We start from the raw sequence: 20,783 nt of genomic DNA on the forward strand, positions 1-20,783 counted from the left end.
AATCGTTCCCTAAAATTTGACACTTAATCCAATAGTGTAACTTCTGATTTCTCACCCACCAATTTTTCTTTAATCAATTTAAGTGGTCCTCTTACCTCATGACCAAAAATTAATTCAAAAGGATTAAATTTGGTTGACTCATTACGTGCATCCCTCATTGCAAACAGTACGAATGGAATTCCATTATCCCAATCCTCTGGATAATCTTGACAATAAGCCCTCAACATTGTCTTTAATGTCTGATGCCACCTTTCTAACGCCCCCTGCGATTCTGGATGATACGCAGTTGATTTAAATTGTTTTATTCCTAAACTATCCATAACGTCTTTGAATAACTTTGAGGTAAAATTTGATCCTTGATCCGATTGTATTTCTGTGGGTAGTCCTTATCTAGTAAAAAAAATTAAGTTACTCCTCCACAATCTTTTTAGCTGTAATATTATGTACTGGAATGGCCCCTGGAAACCTAGTAGACACATCCATTATAGTCAAAAGATATTGATTCCCACTTTCTGTTTTAGGAAGCGGTCCTACACAATCAATTAGGACCCTTGTAAAAGGTTCCTCAAATGCTGGAATGGGTATTAAGGGCGCTGGTTTTATCACTGCTTGAGGTTTCCCTATCACTTGACATGTGTGACCTGATTGACAAAATTTAACTCCATCTTTATGTAGTCCAGGCCAATAAAAATGTTTCTGGATTTTAGCTTGAGTTTTCCTTATCCCCAAATGACCTCCCACTGGCACCTCATGTGCCACTCGCAACACCTCCTTTCTATACCCTATCGGCAATACTACTTGATGAACTTCTGCCCACTTTTCATCCGCCTGCATAAGTACAGGTCTCCATTTTCTCATCAAGACATCACTTTTACGATAATAACACTCCGGTATACTCTCAGATTCCTCTTCCGTATATGCTTTCTGATATATCCGTTTTATTTCTACAGCTTTCTGTTGTAACTCCACCAATTTTCCTGAACTAAAAATATCCGCCTCATCCTCCACCTGTTCTTGTTCTTTTTCCACCATCTGATCAAATATCGTTTCTGATAATTGCACTTCAACTTCATCTTCACTCTTTGATTTCTCCTCGTGTCTTAACCTGTGACTTTGCGACCTTGTTACTACACAATCCGGAAAAATCCCAGGATATTCGTCCTTCAACACTTCAGTTGTCTGATTTTCCACTGGCTTATCAACCACAGTAGGCATCACTCCCACCTGCGATCCAGCTATATCATTACCCAAGATAAACTGTATTCCTGGACAAGATAGTTTCTCTATTACTCCTACTACCACTTCACCACTCTTCACTGGACTTTCCAACATTACCTTATATAATGGAACGCTACTCCTCTCACCCTGAATTCCACATATTACCACTTTTTCTGGCAACATTCTTCCCAAACTACATAATTCCTCATTTCTTACCATTAAAAATTGACTAGCCCCTGTATCTCTTAAAATTGTGACTTCTTTACCTGCTCCTCCTGATACACATGAGTAAACTTTACCCACACAAGTAAATTCTTTAAAGAGATCTGGCACCTGCTTATCAATCACCTCTTGATCAGGCTGCACAATCCTTTGCACCTCCTTCGCTTCACTTGGGCTTTCCTTTACTACTCTAACAAACCCCACTGTCTTATCCTGTTTTACCACATCACCTTCCCAGTGCTTTTCTTCAACCACCAACACTGTGACTTTACATGGTCTTGTTTATTACAGTGAAAATATTTGAAACTTTTCATTTCTCTTCCACCCTCCTGGATTTAAAAAAAATCTGAGGTACACTCTCCTTATTATCTCCCATCAGATCACCTTTACCTTTACCACTTGAGTATTTCTCATGTCCCCAGTTTCTATCCCTCACAGGCTGAAACTGATGTCGGAAACCAAGCTTTGATTTATGAACTAATTCATAATCATCTGCCATTTCTGCTGCTAACCACGCAGTTTTAACTGGCTTCTACCTCCTTCTCGTCAAACCTTGGCAATGCTTGGACATATTTAAATAGATTCCCACCACACTATCATCCACATGAGTTCTCACTACATCAGGAATTGAATTTTTAAACTCCTCCAAAAGTATAATTTCTCTCAGAGCTTCATACGTTTGATCTATTTTGAAAGCCCTTATCCACCTATCAAAATTACTCTGTTTGAGCCTTTCAAACTCCATGTATGTTTGACCAAATTCTTTCCTTAAATTTCTAAACCTTTGTCTGTAGGCTTCAGCCACTAGTTCACATGCACCTAAGATGGATTTTATCACCTCCTCATACGTTCCAGATACCTCCTCCGGTAGTGATTCAAAGACTTCAGTAGCTCTACCTACCGGCTTTGTTTGAATCAGTAATACCCACATGTCTGTGGCCATTTCATTTGTTTACCTACCTTCTCAAATCAAATGAAAAAGGCTTTTACCTCCTTCTCGTCAAACCTTGGCAATGCTTGGACATATTTAAATAGATTCCCACCACACTATCATCCAACTGTATGTTTCCCTTTACATCTGCCAATTTTAACTGACTGTCATGTTTCATGACCATTTTCTGAAGTTCAAACTCTCTCTCTTTATCTATTTCCCTGATTTGTATCTCCCTTTCTTTTTCTTTTTGTTCTGCTAGGGCTATTCTTTCTTTTCTCCTTTCTTCTCTCTCCTTTTCTTTTTCCTCTCTCTCTCTTTCTTTTTCCTCTCTACCTCTTTCATATTCAAGCTGTTTTAACTCTTTCTCATGTTCCATTTGTTTAATTTGCAACTGAATTTTTGCCATTTCCAATGAATCAGACTGTATCTCAGGCAACTTTAAAAGCTTAGCCACCACCATAATTACCCCATCTTTTCGCATTTTGTCTGGTAATGTTAACTGCAATGTTTCTACCAAATCTAACAGTCTGCTTTTAGTCTCTGTCCGTAAGGTACTGCGTGTGACCGTCTCCACCCCCAAAAACTTCTGAGCCTCTGAAAGAGCCATTGTCCACAACACACTCCCCACTTAAACTAAAATACCACACCTGAAAAGCAACTTCATTGCTGTGTTAATGTAAGCCTACTTGTGACACTAATAAAGATTATTATTATCAGCATCCTAGGTTTTACCATTGACCAGAAACTGGACTGGACTACAAGAGCAGGTCAAAGATTAAGAATCCTACGGTAACTGACTCACCTCCTGACCCCCCCCCCCAAAGCCTGTTCACCATCTAGAAGGCACAAGTCAGGAGTGTGATGGAATACTCTCCACTTGCCTGGATGAGTACAGCTCCAACAACACTCAAGAAGCTCAACACCATCAAGGACCAAGCAGCCCACTTGATTGCTCCCCCTTCCACAACATTCACTCCCTCCACCACCAACGAACTGTGGCAGCCGTGCAAACCATCTACAAGATGCACTGCAGCAACTCACCAAGGTTCCTTAGGCAGCACCTTCTGTACCCACAACCATTAGCATTGAGAAAGACAAGAGCAGCAGATGCATGGGAACACCACCACCTGGAGGTTGTCCTCTAAGTCCCTCACCATCTAGATTTGGAAATATGTCGCCGTTCCTTCACTGTTACTGAGTCAAAAATCCTGGAATTCTTACCCTAACAGCACTGTGGGTTTACCTACACCTCAGGGACTTCAGTGGTTCGAGAAGACAGTTCACCCACCTTCTCAAGGGCAACTAGGGATGGGACATAATTGCTGGCTCAGCCAGCGAAGCCCTCATTCCGTAAATGATTTTTTTAAAAAGCCAGAATTGGAGAAGCAGAGATGTCAGAGCGCTGTCAAGCTGGAGGATGTTAAGAGATATGGATGAGCTGGAAGATGTCATGAGGGATATGAAAATAAGGATGAGAAATTTCAACTTGAAGCAATGCGGAGCCAACGTGGGCCAGCAAGCACTAGAGGTAATAGGAGAAATGGACTTGGTGCAAGTTAGGATGTGGGCAGCAGAGTTCTGGATGAAATCAGGTTTATGGAAGATGAAAGACCTGTGAGGACGACAATGAAATAGCCAAGTTTAGAGGTAACAGAGGAATGAGTGAGGCTTTCAACAGCAGATGAACTCAGGTACAACCAATATCGAGCGATGTTATGAAGGTAGAAATAAGCAATTGTGTGAATATGTGGTCAGACGTCACCTCAGGCCAAGAGGCAACACATAAGTTGCCAGGGACAGGAATGGATTTTCCTAATTCCTCAGCAGAAAGCTTATGTTCTGCTCATGAATTATCTTAAAATGTTTCTAAAGTGATTGACAATTTGCTTTTTATTTCAGAATGCATTCCTTCATGCAGCTGTATGTGGTCACTTAGGTTCAAAACTCCTTTCCCTTTACAGTTTTAGGAAGCTAAGTACTTACCACGAATAGGAACACTTCTGTCTAGGTCCTGTGTTGCGGAGTTTCAAAACACATGACTGTTCAGAGCTAGTTTCTGCAAAAGGTCTTCAAGATTTAGTCCATGATTTGTACATTTAAATCCACTTTTTCAATGAGGGTCCACATTACACTGCAAGAACATCCTTAAAACAAAAGGCACTGGTCATTGGGCGAGCAATTGCTGCAATGCTAACCAGTTGTGGTGGACAGTCAAGTGTCACAGCCCTTGCCCTGATTCGAGGGGTGAGATTCTCCAGTCTCCCAGCCGCATGTTTCACGCCGACACACCGTTCGCTGGCAGAAGGATTCTGTTTTCCCATCGCTTGTCAATGGGATTTCCCATTGAAGCCGTACTACGCCGCCGGGAAACCCGCGTAAGGGGGTGCGCTGCCGATGGGAAAAGAGAATCCCGATGACCGGAGAATTCCGACCAGGATGTTTCCTCCCTATATTATTCCTTATTAAAGAACATAGTGAAAAGATGAAGCCACTCAGCTCCTTAGGTCACGCCCTCCGTTCAATGGGGTCATATTATCTCCAGCTATTCACCTCAGTTCCCCATCCCTCGACAGGAAAAAATCCATCGTGTTTTAGAATTGTTTCATTGACCTCCAGCTCCACAGCCTTGGAGGGAAGGCATTCTCAATTTCCACTCCCCTTTGCATGAAGAGGTACTTTCTAATAATAATAATCTTTATTGTCACAAGTAGGCTTACATTAACACTGCAATGAAGTTACTGTGAAAAGCCCCTAGTCGCCACATTCCGGCGCCTGTTCGGGTACACGGAGGGAGAATTCAGAATGTCCAAATGACCTAACAGCACGTCTTTCGGGACTTGTGGGAGGAAACCGGAGCACCCGGAGGAAACCCAAGCAGACACGGGGAGAACAGGCAGACATCCACACAGACAGTGATCCAAGCCGGGAATCGAACCAGGGACCCTGGCGCTGCGAAGTCATAGTGCTAACCACTGTGCTACCGTTCTGACACACTCTTAACTGGCAGACCTCTCATTTTAAAGATTGCACCCTTTTGTTCTGGACTCCCCACCAGAGGAGATCGGTTTTTATATTTCTGCCCCAACAAATCCTTTCATGGTTCTAAACATCTCAGTTGGAGACATGGGGCGTCATTCTCCGACCCCCCGCCGGGTCGGAGAATGGCCGTTGGCCGCCGTGAATCCCGCCCCCGCCCCCGCCGAAGTCTCCGCTCCCGGAGATTGGGCGGGGGCGGGAATCCGGCCGCGCCGGTTGGCGGGACCCCCCGCTGGATTCTCCGGCCCGGATGGGACGAAGTCCCGCCCAGGAATTGCCTGTCCCGCCGGCGTAAATCAAACCTGGTATTTACCGGCGGGACCAGGCGGCGTGGGCGGGCTCCGGGGTCCTGGGGGGGGGCGCGGGGCGATCTGACCCCGGGGGGTGCCCCCACGGTGGCCTGGCCCGCGATCGGGGCCCACCGATCCGCGGGCGGGCCTGTGCCGTGGGGGGCACTATTTCCCTTCCGCCTCCGCCACGGCCTCCACCATGGTGGAGGCGGAAGTGACTCTCCCCACTGCGCATGCGCGGGAAACTGACAGCGGCCGCTGACGCTCCCGCGCATGCGCTGGGAAACTGACAGCGGCCGCTGACGCTCCCGCGCATGCGCCGCATTTCCGCGCCAGCTGGCGGGGCAACAAACGCCATTTCCGCCAGCTGGCGGGGCGGAAATCCCTCCGACGTCGGCCTAGCCCCTCAATGTTGGGGCTAGGCCGCCAAAGATGCGGAGACTTCCGCACCTTTTTGCCGGCGCGATGCCCGTCTGATTTGCGCCGGCTTTGGCGCCAGTCGGCGGGCATCCCGCCGTTGGGGGAGAATTTCGCCCATGAAGCTTCCTCAGAATAGTCGCTCCATCCCGGAGTTGGACAATCTGTTCTACTTCTCCCTGTACTCTCGGCCGCAATACAATGGAGCACTTGTTTGAAATGTTCCTCTTCGCTTTTGAACAGCAACGTATGGTTCAGTTGCCTCGATGTATTCAAACCTGCATTTGCCCACAATAATGAGCTCCTTAGGGCAAGGAATGGAGAAAAATCAGTGTATTAGGTCCGGAGTTATTTAAAATTACATGTTGCCATATTTTATTTATGTGTCAAATGATCATATTTGAACAAGCATCAACTCCACTCTGGGTTAGACAGCTTGTTTACCAGACCATAATATTCCTCTGGCTGAGTATGTAACAGGCTTCTTACATTCAGCCAAGTCCTCACAGTGCATTTGTAACAGATCATGCAGCGATTGATAGCCTTAAGCTGCAGTTATACTGCAGATGCTATCTGAGATCAGTCCTTCCACTGTGGGTGAAATCTTACCAAAAAAACGGCTAAGTGTCAGTTCCAGAGAGAAAACCGGAGTGAATTAAGTTCTCATGGAATCTTACATCACTTTAAGAAATGTTTTTCTCCCACGAGCGCTCTTGGCACCCTCCCGCTCATTCACTCACCCTGGAGAATGAGGCGCTCCATTGAATGGCCACCCCGGCATTCCCCAGCACTTGTTCCAGATCCAATCGAGGAGGATGGCAGCGCGGAAGCCAGCTCCACAGTTTACTGATGGACCCCTGACCAAACTCCTGGCTAGGGGTGAAGCAATCTGGGAGACAGCCCACGAGCAGGGTCACCACCTCTGCCTGGGAGGCAATGGCTGCTTTGGTCAGTGCCAGCACACTGCAGAAGAGGACGGGGCAGCAGTACAGGAAGAAAATGTATGACCTTCTTCGCGCAGCCATGGTACATCTGCCACTCCTTCATCACCACCCTCTACCTGGAAAGCCCCCCCCCCATGGGCACTGCCAGCCTGGAACCCTGGCAGCACCTTGCACCCTGGCAGTGCTGGGCCTTGCCCAGTGAGGGTGAGATCCAGATCCGCTGGGTGCAGTGAGTCATGTGACCCGTGATCTTCCCGGCGTCTGATTTGGGACTCGCATGCGAATCACCTGTTGCCCCCGGATCCGTATGGGCCCAATGGGGTCACTGAATCTGCCACCTCCAATATCTCACTGTGCCCACTCACCCACCACTTGCCCATCAAAGGTGACCTCTCACTCATTGACCTCATGGGCTATCCACCTATTACGAATCTGTTTCTTCACCCACCCCACCCCACTCCTCCAGTGTGCCTTCCCACTCCCATTAGTGGTCCCCATCCCCTTGGTGCCACCTCACTCCTACAGTGCCATCCCATACCCATGATACAACCCCAACACATCCCATAGTGCCCCTCCCCCACCTCAGGTTTCCTCCTCACATCCCTGCTCCCGCTCCAGTCCCACACATGCCACCACCCAATCATTTAGACTGGCAGGCGTGCCGCCTAAAATGCCCCCATCTGTGTCTTCGCAGGACAAACTGGAGCACAGCCGGCATAAGATGGTGCAACCACCTGGAATCATGTGGGAGCTTAGAAACCTGACCCCGTATGAGGAGAGAGTCAGTGAACTGGCTGGGGACTCTCACACTGGCATGTTCCCACACCTGTCCTTCTTAGGTCTGCCAGGAGAATGTGCCTTGGACACTCGAGAGTCTCCATAGCTCTTGTCTCACGGTCATTCCCCAACCCGAAGCACAAGGCCAACGCCCCGTGTTGGGTGACAGGTCCATTGGATGGATGCATGGGACCCACATCAAGGCCACCTTAAAGATGACATGTGACAGGGTGAATGATTATATCCGTGCCTTGGGGGTGACGTCAGTGTATCTGGTGTGATGTAAACACTTGATTGAGCATTGGGGCTCATTGGTTTGGCCTGAAATCAGTGGCATTTCTCTTTATCTTGGCATATTTCATTGGCAATGTTGAGTTGCCAATGAAGAGTGAAATTGCATTCCAATCAATTGAATACGTGCTGTGACAGACGAGGCAAAGCTGATGACCATGACATGAACTCAGCTAGAGGGCACCCATATTTTCCCACTTCACTTATTCCGGAGAGACAAGCTTCCTAAATAAGTGTAATTGGTAGTCAATAGAGCTCAGCCCCTTGATAAGCAGAATTGTGCCTGAGTGTGGGATTGCACTCACAGTCCAGTTGTGCATCCCCCAAGTGAGAGAGTTTTCATTCCTCATAAGGCAGGGTAGCACGCCATTCCTTAGTCGCCGACTCTGTCCTTGATGCCTGGCCTCTCATGGGACCCCACCCAGATTCCTCAGAGTCGCCCCCCCCCCCCCCCCCCCCCCCCACAGTGGTGATCCTCAGTATTCACCTCCTCCCATCTACTTTCCGGCTCCCAACAAGGCCAGGCACTGCCTCAATGGTGATTTGAGCAGAAGCCCAGTAAGGAGGACATGGGAAGTGATGCCACAGCCTCCAGACCCCCTTTAAAGCAAGGGTTGCCCCAAAGTGAGTGGAATGTAAGGCCTGTTAGCAACCCCTCCCCTGGGATTAAGAGACTGACCCCCAGCGCCGGTCCCGAGTTGAATTACGTGTGTCTCCCGCATCCTCTCCAGTTCACTCTGAGCAGTGAGGAGCCTGGGGAGTCATGGCTGCCTGAACGCTTACCTCCGACATACCCCTGGGAGGTGAGACCACCAGGTTCACGGTTGTGTAGAGCCGTTGTAAATGATGCCGGTTTGATATCACGTCGGCGCAGGAGACTATTCTCTTGAGAGTGCTCGCCGATGTTCCTGGGCTGGGGCGGTGCTCCAGTGGCAGGGGGCCGGGGGGGGTGGTTTAAGATTCCAAATGCCAATCACACTGGACAGAATCAATTTTTTTGCTTTGCTCAGGATTTTGAGCCTGCACCAACCTTCTCACAGACGGAGAGAGAGGCTGAAAACCGCCTCCTGTGAGTCTGCAGTTCCGAGGGTTTGTACTGGGGGTGGATTTCCTGCACGCCCCGGGGTGCGTTTCCCATTGGCTGCAGCTGGTCCACCATTGGCCAGAGATGGGACCTTCTGGTCCCACCGCTGTCAATGGGTTTTCCCAATAAACCTACGCCGCCGCCGGGAAATCCACGCCGCGGGTTCACCGTCGGTGGGCCGGGAAGGTCCCGCTGGCGAGAATGGCTGGGGCGGGGTGGGATTTGGATTGGATTGGATTTGTTTATTGTCACGTGTACCGAGGTACAGTGAAAAGTATTTTTCTGCCAGCAGCTCAACAGATCATTCAGTACGTGAGAAGACAAGGGACCAAAAGAAAATACGTAATAGAGAAAATACAGAATAGCACCATTTTCTGCCTGTTTCAGCCGGGCGTGAACAGCTATTCATCTTACCGGTCCCACCCTTGCCTGGCCATGCGATTCGCAGCGGTGAGGGGTGCGTTCAACAGGAAACCCCGTTGACAATAACCAGACCAGAAGATCCCATCGTTGGCCACTGTGAGCTGCCTCTGCTGCCATGATTCATGTTGCAAGGAGGGGGGGGGGGGGGGGGGGGGGAATCACTCTATGGTCATTGCAGAGAAGAGTTACATGCATTCAATCTGAAAAAGATTGGGTGAAATTAGAAATGGCCAGTTCTTGTTGCCAGATTGACCACCACATGTTGATTTGTTCTTACTGAAGGAACAGGAGGAGGCCATTTTGTTGCTTGAATTTTTGCTCTGCCTTATATTCAGATATCTGGGTCGGGATTCTCCCCTACCCGGCGGGGCGGGGGTCCCGGCGGGATGGAGTGGCGGGAACCATTCCGGTGTCGGGCCACCCCAAAGGTGCGGATTTCTCCGCACCTTTCGGGGCCAAGCCCTCACCTTGAGGGTCTAGGCCCGCGCCGGAGTGGTTGGCGCGCCGCCAGCCGGTGGTAAAGGCCTTTGGCTCCACGCCAGCCGGAGCCGAAGGGATTCCGCAGGCCGGCGGAAGTCCGCGCATGCGCGGGAGCAGCAGGGGGTGGTCACTTTCGAATCGGCCATCGCAGAGGCTATGACCGAGGTGGAAGGAAACGAGTGCCCCCACGGCACAGGCCCGCCCGCGGATCGGTGGGCCACCTGGACCCCGGAGCCGGCCCGCGCCGCCAGTCCCGCCAGTAAGGTAGGTGGTTTGATTCACGCCGGCTGGACTGGCATGACAGCAGCGGGACTTCGGCCCATCGTGGGCAGGAGAATCGCCGGGGGGGGGGGGGTCCCGCCAGCCGGCGTGATTCCCGCCCCCGCCAAATTTTCGGTGCCGGAGAATTCGGCGGCCGGCGGGGGCGGGATTGACGCCGCCCCCCGGCGATTCTCCGACCCGGTGGGGGGGTCAGAGAATTCCATTTACCAGCCCCGCCTGTTGTGAAAAGGAAAATCAAGCAGCACTGTCAACCCACAATTCCCTGGGCTGATTCTCCCAAAATGGGACTCTGTCCCCATGCCAGCATAAAAAAGCTGGAGTTTTACTCTGGAGTTTCCTGCAGAAAAGATGAGCTGATTCAATGACCTCCACGAACACGTTGATTCTCGGGTCCCAGAGAATCGCGGGACCAACGCCCGATTTCAGCATGAAATTGGATTCTCCGCCCCTGCGCCGAATGCGATTTCGGCGCGGGGCTGCGAAGAATCCATCCCCCCTATCTAAAGAGCAACATGCCTCTGCCATGTTGTGAGTCGATTCAATCTGCATCAACTTATTTCCCTAGAAGTCTGTTTTTCATGCCAATTGGGACCGACAGTGTTTCTTTTTCTAATTCCAATCTTACTTGAGATTTGTGATCACTGTAGTTGGTGTGAGTTCTCAGTTCATTGTCCAAGATGCACTGCTTTCTGATTTAAACCTTAAATCTACCTTCCATCATTTTAATGGACTGTCATTGTCTTCTTCCAGAGAAAATAAGTGTATTTTGCAATTTATTCCCAACGGACCTGAAATTAGCCTGGCCGTTCCCTTCCTAATTCATCAACATTCTTTGTCAGACAGCGTAACAAATCTGCATAATATACTCCAGAGTGGGCCTCACCATTGATCTCCATGCTGTTAGTCAATGCATGTAGAGACCTTTGCTCACAGGCATCTGAATGCTGCTGAAATTATTAAATTGTAATACCTGTGCGAACGTTCCTGTCAAATCCACTGACGATCATTAAGGATGTTGTGTGACCAGCGGTGCAGGCAAGGACCGTGGGACTGGGAGACAGGGACCAAGTGGAGGAGTTGAGTTCAATAGTCCAAGGCCTGAAACTCGCCCAGTGCTCGTCCCTGTTGTTTTCTGGCCAATTTCTTTTCTGGAAAGAAACATCCCACACAAAATATGAAGCTTCAAGAAGACTGTGCAAGCACGTTTAAACTGGGCCCAAGCACCAATTTATTGGCTTTTTTAGATCAGGGTAATGTTGTTTCAACTGGACTTAAAATAAGCTGTATCTGTGCTGAAGTGGCAGAGGGTACCATGTTTATTTTGAACAATTGTTGGCTTTCTTTTCAGATGCATGTACTGTCGTCCATATCTTTCTATTATTATGTATATTTTGCTGGAAGGGATGGTGGTCTTTTCAGATAGCCCTCCGCTGAGCTGCCAGAATGCCAGGTTATGTTAGTCTTATACAAGCCCTCACCTGACCAGAGGGTGTCAAGCATTCAATTCTGGTCACTGCATTTCGGGAAGGAATATTGGCTCTGGAAGTGGTGCAGTGCAGATTCAACAGAACGATACTGGGGTTAAAAGTGATCAATGATAAGGACAGGGTGTATGAGCAAGGCTCATGTTCCCTTGAGTACAGAAGATTAAGGGTGATTCCATTGAAGTGTTTAAGATGATTAAAGGATTTGATAGGGTAAGGAGAGAGAGAGAGAGAAGCTATTTTCTCTGTTGGGGGAGTCCAGAACAAGGGGAAATAATCTTAAAATGAGAGCTAAGCTTACCAGGGATGGCGTAACGAGGCATTTCTTCGTACAAAAGATAGTTAAAATCTAGAATGCACTGTTGCAAAAAGCTGATGAGTCTGTGTGTCGATCGAAAATGCTAAAACTGATATTTATAATATTTTATTAGACAAGGATATTGAGGGTTAGGGAACCGAATTAAAAGACAGATCAGGCATGTCAAAGTTAACAACAGAACAGAGTTGAGAGACTGAATGGTCGACTCTTGTTCCTGTACTCTGTAATATAAACTCTGAGAAGACTTTCATCGAATAGAAACTGAGGAGAAAAGAGTGCATTTGAAACTTTTCAAGGAAAGCAAACATCAATGCTCAAGGAACTATGGGCAGTCAGTATACACTACATGTAGTTCTGACTCACATTACTCTGTAATGATGAAGACTTCAGCAACACTTCCTAATGAGTCTGGTCCTGCCTGTTAACCATTTGCAAATAAAACAAAAAACCCTCGTGGAAATTTTTCAAATCAAACATTCCGACGACAAATCTGTAATTTTTCGGATGCCTGATCCACATGCACAACTCTGAGCCAATGAATAGACATCGTGGTGGAGGGCATGTTTTTAATGTTGCATATGGCCGAGGCTGACTGCTGGGAAAACAGCTCAGGTATTCCTTTCATGGGAGATCTCAGAGGGCGAAGCTGAGGTTTTATTCTGGAGAAGGTCCTCCATGGTGCAGGATCAGGGAATGTCACCACAGAAATACAGAGAGCAAAACAGACACATCGCACAGCAGTGGGACAGAGCTCCCGCTGCCTGACCAGCTCAGTTGTTTCACAGTGAGGTGGGGGGTGAAAAGGAATATCAAAGTGATGACTCGGGGAAGAATGTCTTGTTTTATAAGTTGCTTAGATTTTGGAATAATTTGTGAGTGAGCATCCGCAATTCAATTCAAAGCTCAGTCCCCAGTGAGAGTAGGGGCGGGAGGTCGACATCACCGGAACTTTGTTTTTTGTCTACCCCCCCCCCCCCCACCCCCCACCCCCCCCCCCCCCCCCCCCCCCCCCCCACACACACACACTTTACTTGTGCAAAATGCGAGGGTTTGTTCGCCAGCACTAACCTCAGAAATCACTGGGGGGACTGAAAGGACATAAATTCTCCCCCCGCCTCGCAGGCCCCCGCCCTACAAAAGTTTCAGCACATCTTCTTTCCCATAAAGAAAATTGCTGGATGTTTCTGACCGAAGCCTGTGTCAGCATCTAAGCTGACTTCAAATAGGCATTGCTGCATATCTTGAACACATGTCCAAAGATTTCGTCTCAGATCTTGAAACGCATCTCTCAAGACAGCCGTCGCTAAATGATGAGTGATGCACGATCAATAACCCCAGAAGCGAGATTGGAGACAATTGAAGGCTTCAATACGCCAGATGTTTCCCCCCAGCAGCGCAGGTACAGAAGAAAGCTGCTGGGGCGGCACGGGCTCTTATATCCAACCTTGCAGGGCGGAGCTAACATACAAGCTTAACCAATGGGAACAAGTACATTCTCCACCAATGGTATTCCGGCATTACCAAGTACCATAATCTTCCCACATTCACCCCCTGTTAAAAAAGAGTCCGGCGGTGGTGGTGGCTTCGTATTACAACGTGGTAAAAGTGGTAGAAGTTACAGTTATGAAGGTACGGTAATACCTCCGTACAGCATTTTGCCTCATTACATCTTAACTATTTACAACAGTAATGTACATTTCAAAATGAAGCAATTAGTCGATCAGGGGCCCTGGTCGTCCTCTGCGATCGTCGTAGCTTTGGTGGTGATGCCGGTGGAGGTTCGGGCGTCTGTGACTCCGGGAGCATGGTTTCGGCTTCTGTGGCAGCTTCATCACCCCTAGACGGGGCCGGTGGAAGAACCGACTGACCTTGGAAGGGGGCGGCTGTGGGGTGTGCCAGTGGGTAGAGCCTAGACGGGGCCAGTGGAAGAACCGATCCACCTGGCAAGGGGGCGGCTGTGGGGTGCGCCGGTGGGAGGGAGGGTGGAACTGGTGGCGGGGGTGTGTGTGAGGATCCAGCGGACGGCAGGTCCCGTAGGGAGAGCGTATCCTGTCGGCCGTCGGGGTACGCCACGTAGGCGTACTGAGGGTTAGCATGGAGGAGATGGACCCTCTCGACCAATGGGTCCGATTTGTGCGCCCGAACATGTTTTCGGAGCAGGACGGGTCTGGGAGCTGCCAGCCAGGTCGGGAGCAAGGTCCCAGAGGAGGACTCCCTGGGGAAGACAAGGAGATGTTCATGAGGTGTTTGGTTGGTCGTGGTACAGAGCAGCGACCGGATGGAGTGGACGGCATCCGGGAGGACTTACTGCCAGCGGGAGACTGGGAGATTCCTGGACCGCAGGGTCAGTAGGACCGTCTTCCAGACCGTTCCGTTCTCCCTCTCTACCTGTCCATTTCCCCGGGGGTTGTACCTGATCGTCCTGCTCGAGGCAGTGCCCTTGCTGAGCAGGAATTGACGCAGTTCGTCGCTCATAAGCGAGGACCCTATCACTGTGTATGTAGGCGGGGAAACCGAACAGCGTAAAGCTACTATGGAGGGCTTTTATGACGGTGGTTGCGGTCATGTCGGGGCAGGGGATGGCGAATGGGAACCGGGAGTACTCGTCAATTCAGGAATGTACGTGTTACGGTCAGTGGAGTGGAGGGGGCCTTTGAAATCCATACTGAGGCGTTCAAAGGGATGGGAAGCCTTTATCAGGTGCGCTTTCTCTGGCCTGTAGAAGTGCGGCTTGCACTCTGCGCAGATTTGGCAATTCCTGGTGGCTATCCTGACCTCCTCGATGGAGTAGGGCAGGTTGGGGGTCTTGATGAAGACCCCCGGGTAGCAGAGGACCTCGTGGAGGGCTCGGAGGCGGTCCACTTGTGCGTTGGCACATGTGGGATAGGGCATCAAGAGGCTTGTTTAGCTTCCCGGGACGATACAAGATCTCATAGTTGCAGGTGGAGAGTTCGATCCTCCACCGTAAGATCTTGTCGGTTTTGTATCTTGCCCCGCTGTGCATTATCGAACATGAAAGCAACCGACCGTTGGTCAGTGAGGAGAGTGAATCTCCTGCCGGCCAGGTAATGCCTCCAAAGTCGCACAGTTGCTACTATGGCCTAGGCCTCCTTTTCGACTGAGGAATGGCAGATTTCGGAGGCGTGGATGGTGCGTGAGAAGAAGGCCACGGGTCTGCCCGCTTGGTTGAGGGTGGCCGCCAGAGCTGCATCGGACGCGTCGCTCTCGACCTGGAAGGGGAGGGACTCATCGATGGTGTGCATCATGGCCTTTGCAATGTCTGCTTTGATGCGGCTGAAGGTCTGGCGGGCCTCTATCGACAGGAGAAAAACTGTGGATTGGATCAGGGGACGGGCCTTGTCCGCATAGTTGGGGACCAACTGGGCATAGTAGGAAAAAAAACCTAGGCAGCGCTTCTGAGCCTTGGAGCAGTGCAGGAGGGGGAAACTCCATAAGGGGGCGCATGCGTTCAGGGTCGGGGCCTATAACTCCATTACGCACTACGTAGCCGAGGATGGCTAGGCGGTCGGTGCTGATCACGCATTTATCCTTGTTATACATGAGATTAAGGATTTCTGTGGCCTGGAGGAATTTTTGGAGGTTGGTGTCATGGTCCATAAGACCATAAGACATAGGAACGGAAGTAAGGCCATTCGGCCCATCGAGTCCACTCCACCATTCAATCATGGCTGATTTCAACTCCATTTACCCGCTCTCTCTCCATAGCCCTTAATTCCTCGAGAAATCAAGAATTTATCAACTTCTGTCTTAAAGACACTCAACGTCCCGGCCTCCACCGCCCTCTGTGGCAATGAATTCCACAGACCCACCAGTCTCTGGCTGAAGAAATTTCTCCTCATCTCTGTTCTAAAGTGACTCCCTTTTATTCTAAGGCTGTGCCCCCGGGTCCTAGTCTCCCCTGCTAATGGAAACAACTTCCCTACGTCCACCCTATCTAAGCCATTCATTATCTTGTAAGTTTCTATTAGATCTCCCCTCAACCTCCTAAACTCTAATGAATATAATCCCAGGATCCTCAGACGTTCATTGTATGTTAGGCCGACCATTCCTGGGATCATCCGTGTGAATCTCCGCTGGACCCGCTAGAGTGCCAGTATGTCCTTCCTGAGGTGCGGGGGCCAAAATTGCTCGCAGTATTCTAAATGGGGCCTAACTAATGCTTTATAAAGCTTCAGAAGTACATCCCTGCTTTTATATTCCAAGCCTCTTGAGATAAATGACAACATTGCATTTGCTTTCTTAATTACGGACTCAACCTGCAAGTTTACCTTTAGAGAATCCTGGACTAGGACTCCCAAGTCCCTTTGCACTTCAGCATTATGAATTTTGTCACCGTTTAGAAAATAGTCCATGCCTCTATTCCTTTTTCCAAAGTGCAAGACCTCGCACTTGCCCACATTGAATTTCATCAGCCATTTCTTGGACCATTCTCCTAAACTGTCTAAATCTTTCTGCAGCCTCCCCACCTCCTCCATACTACCTGCCCCTCCACCTATCTTTGTATCATCGGCAAACTTAGCCAGAATGCCCCCAGTCCCGTCATCTAGATCGTTAATATATAAAGAGAACAGCTGTGGTCCCAACACTGAACCCTGCGGGACACCACACGTCACCGGTTGCCATTCCGAAAAAGAACCTTTTATCCCAACTCTCTGCCTTCTGCCTGACAGCCAATCGTCAATCCATGTTAGTTCCTTGCCTCGAATACCATGGGCCCTTATTTTACTCAGCAGTCTCCCGTGAGGCACCTTATCAAAGGCCTTTTGGAAGTCAAGATAGATAACATCCATTGGCTCTCCTTGATCTAACCTATTTGTTATCCCTTCAAAGAACTCTAACAGGTTTGTCAGGCATGACCTCCCCTTACTAAATCCATGCTGACTTGTCCTAATTAGACCCTGCACTTCCAAGAATTTAGAAATCTCATCCTTAACAATGGATTCTAGAATCTTGCCAACAACCGAGGTTAGGCTAATTGGCCTATAATTTTCCATCTTTTTCCTTGTTCCCTTCTTGAACAGGGGGGTTACAACAGCGATTTTCCAATCCTCTGGACTTTCCCTGACTCCAGTGACTTTTGAAAGATCATAACTAACGCCTCCACTATTTCTTCAGCTATCTCCTTTGGAACTCTAGGATGTAGCCCATCTGGGCCCGGAGATTTATCAATTTTTAGACCTCTTAGTTTCTCCAGCACTTTCTCCTTCGTGATGGCTACCATATTCAACTCTGCCCCCTGACTCTCCTGAATTGTTGGGATATTACTCATGTCTTCTACTGTGAAGACTAACGCAAAGTACTTATTTAGTTCCTCAGCTATTTCCTTGTCTCCCATCACTAGATTACCAGCGTCATTGTGGAGTGGCCCAATGTCTACTTTTGCCTCCCGTTTGTTTTTAATGTATTGAAATAAACTTTTATTATCATTCCTAATGTTACTGGCTAGCCTACCTTCATATTTGATCCTCTCTTCCCTTATTTCTCTCTTTGTTATCCTCTGTTTGTTTTTGTAGCCTTCCCAATCTTCTGACTTCCCACTGCTCTTTGCCACATTTTAGGCTTTCTCTTTTGCTTTGATGCATTCCCTAACTTCCTTGAACCTCTGTACTGTGTCCTCAATTACTCCCAGAAACTCCTGCCATTGCTGTTCTGCTGTCTTTTCCACGAGGCTCTGCTCCCAGTCGATTTTCATCAGTTCCTCCCTCATGCCCCTGTAGTTACCTTTATTTAACTGTAACACCTTTACATCTGATTCTACCTTCTTTCTTTTAAATTGGAGATTGAATTCTACCATATTATGATCACTGCCTCCTAAATGTTCCCTTTCTTTAAGATCTTTAATCAAGTCTGGCTCATTACATAACACTAAGACTGAATGGCCTGTTCCCTTGTGGGCTCCATCACAAGCTGTTCCAAAAAGCCCTCCTGTAAACATTCAATGAATTCCCTTTCCTTGGGTCCACTGGCAGCATTATTTACCCAGTCCACCTGCATATTGAAGTCCCCCATGATCACTGTGACCTTGCCTTTCTGACATGCACTTTCTATTTTGTGGTGCATTTTGTGCCCCTGGTCCTGACCACTAGTATGGCAGGGGGGTGGGCACGGGAGCAATCGGTCAGAAGGTGAGAGCATTGAGGGAGAACTAGGGAATAGGGACAGTTGGGCTCTGAGGCAGAGCAGACAGGGAGAAGTTGCTGAACACAGCGGGTCTGGTGGCCTGAAGTGCATATGTTTTAATGCAAGAAGTATTACGGGTAAGGCAGATGAACTTAGAGCTTGGATTAGTACTTGGAACTATGATGTTGTTGCCATTACAGAGACCTGGTTGAGGGAAGGGCAGGATTGGCAGCTAAACGTTCCAGGATTTTGATGTTTCAGGCGGGATAGAGGGGGATGTAAAAGGGGAGGCGGAGTTGCGCTACTGGTTAGGGAGAATATCACAGCTGTACTGCGGGAGGACACCTCAGAGGGCAGTGAGGCTATATGGGGAGAGATCAGGAATAAGAAGGATGCAGTCACAATGTTGGGGGTTTACTACAGGCCTCCCAACAGCCAGCGGGAGATAGAGGAGCAGATAAGTAGACAGATTTTGGAAAAGAGTAAAAACAACAGGGTTGTGGTGATGGGAGACTTCAACTTCCCCAATATTGACTGGGACTCACTTAGTGCCAGGGGCTTAGAGGGGGCGAAGTTTGTCAGGAGCATCCAGGAGGGCTTCTTAAAACAATATGTAGACAGTCCAACTAGGGAAGGGGCGGTACTGGACCTGGTATTGAGGAATGAACCCAGCCAGGTGGTAGATGTTTCAGTAGGGGAGCATTTCGGTAACAGTGACCACAATTCAGTAAGTTTTAAAGTACTGGTGGACAAGGATAAGAGTGGTCCTAGGATGAATGTGCTAAATTGAGGGAAGGCTAATTATCAGGCGGGAACTGATGAACATAGATTGGGGGCGGATGTTTGAGGGCAAATCAACATCTGACATGTGGGAGGCTTTCAAGTGTCAGTTGAAAGGAATTCAGGACCGGCATGTTCCTGTGAGGAAGAAGGATAAATACGGCAATTTTCGGGAACCTTGGATAACGACAGATATTGTAGGCCTCGTCAAAAAGAAAAAGGAGGCATTTGTCAGGGCTAAAAGGTTGGGAACAGACAAAGCCTGCGTGGAATATAAGGAAAGTAGGAAGGAACTTAAGCAAGGAGTCAGGAGGGCTAGAAGGGGTCACGAAAAGTAATTGGCAAATAGGGTTAAGGAAAATCCCAAGGCTTTTTACACGTACATTAAAAAGCAAGAGGGTAGCCAGGGAAAGGGTTGGCCCACTGAAGGATAGGCAAGGGAATCTATGTGTGGAGCCAGAGGAAATGGGCGAGGTACTAAATGAATACTTTGCATCAGTATTCACCAAAGAGAAGAAATTGGTAGATGTTGAGTCTGGAGAAGGGTGTGTAGATAGCCTGGGTCACATTGAGATCCAAAAAGACGAGGTGTTGGGTGTCTCAAAAAATATTAAGGTAGATAAGTCCCAATGGCCTGATGGGATCTACCCCAGAATACTGAAGGAGGCTGGAGAGGAAATTGCTGAGGCCTTGACAGAAATCTTTGGATCCTCACTGTCTTCAGGGGATGTCCCGGAGGACTGGAGAATAGCCAATGTTGTTCCTCTGTTTAAGAAGGGTAGCAAGGATAATCCCGGGAACTACAGGCCGGTGAGCCTTACTTCAGTGGTAGGGAAATTACTGGAGAGAATTCTTCGAGACAGGATCTACTCCCATTTGGAAGCAAATGGACGTATGAGTGAGAGGCAGCATGGTTTTGTGAAGGGGAGGTCGTGTCTCACTAACTTGATAGAGTTTTTCGAGGAGGTCACTAAGATGATTGATGCAGCTCGGGCAGTTGATGTTGTCTATATGGACTTCAGTAAGGCCTTTGACAAGGTCCCTCATGGTAGACTAGTACAAAAGGTGAAGTCACACGGGATCAGGGGTGAGCTGGCAAGGTGGATACAGAACTGGCTAGGTCATAGAAGGCAGAGAGTAGCAATGGAAGGATGCTTTTCTAATTGGAGGGCTGTGACCAGTGGTGTTCCACAGGGATCAGTGCTGGGACCTTTGCTCTTTGTAGTATATATAAATGATTTGGAGGAAAATGTAACTGGTCTGATTAGTAAGTTTGCAGACGACACAAAGGTTGGTGGAATTGCGGATAGCGATGAGGACTGTCAGAGGATACAGCAGGATTTAGATTGTTTGGAGACTTGGGCGGAGAGATGGCAGATGGAGTTTAATCCGGACAAATGTGAGGTAATGCATTTTGGAAGGTCTAATGCAGGTAGGGAATATACAGTGAATGGTAGAACCCTCAAGAGTATTGAAAGTCAAAGAGATCTAGGAGTACAGGTCCACAGGTCACTGAAAGGGGCAACACAGGTGGAGAAGGTAGTCAAGAAGGCATACGGCATGCTTGCCTTCATTGGCCGGGGCATTGAGTATAAGAATTGGCAAGTCATGTTGCAGCTGTATAGAACCTTGGTTAGGCCACACTTGGAGTATAGTGTTCA

This window comes from Scyliorhinus torazame, chromosome 10 (assembly GCF_047496885.1).
Source record: "Scyliorhinus torazame isolate Kashiwa2021f chromosome 10, sScyTor2.1, whole genome shotgun sequence".
Lineage (NCBI taxonomy): Eukaryota > Metazoa > Chordata > Chondrichthyes > Carcharhiniformes > Scyliorhinidae > Scyliorhinus > Scyliorhinus torazame.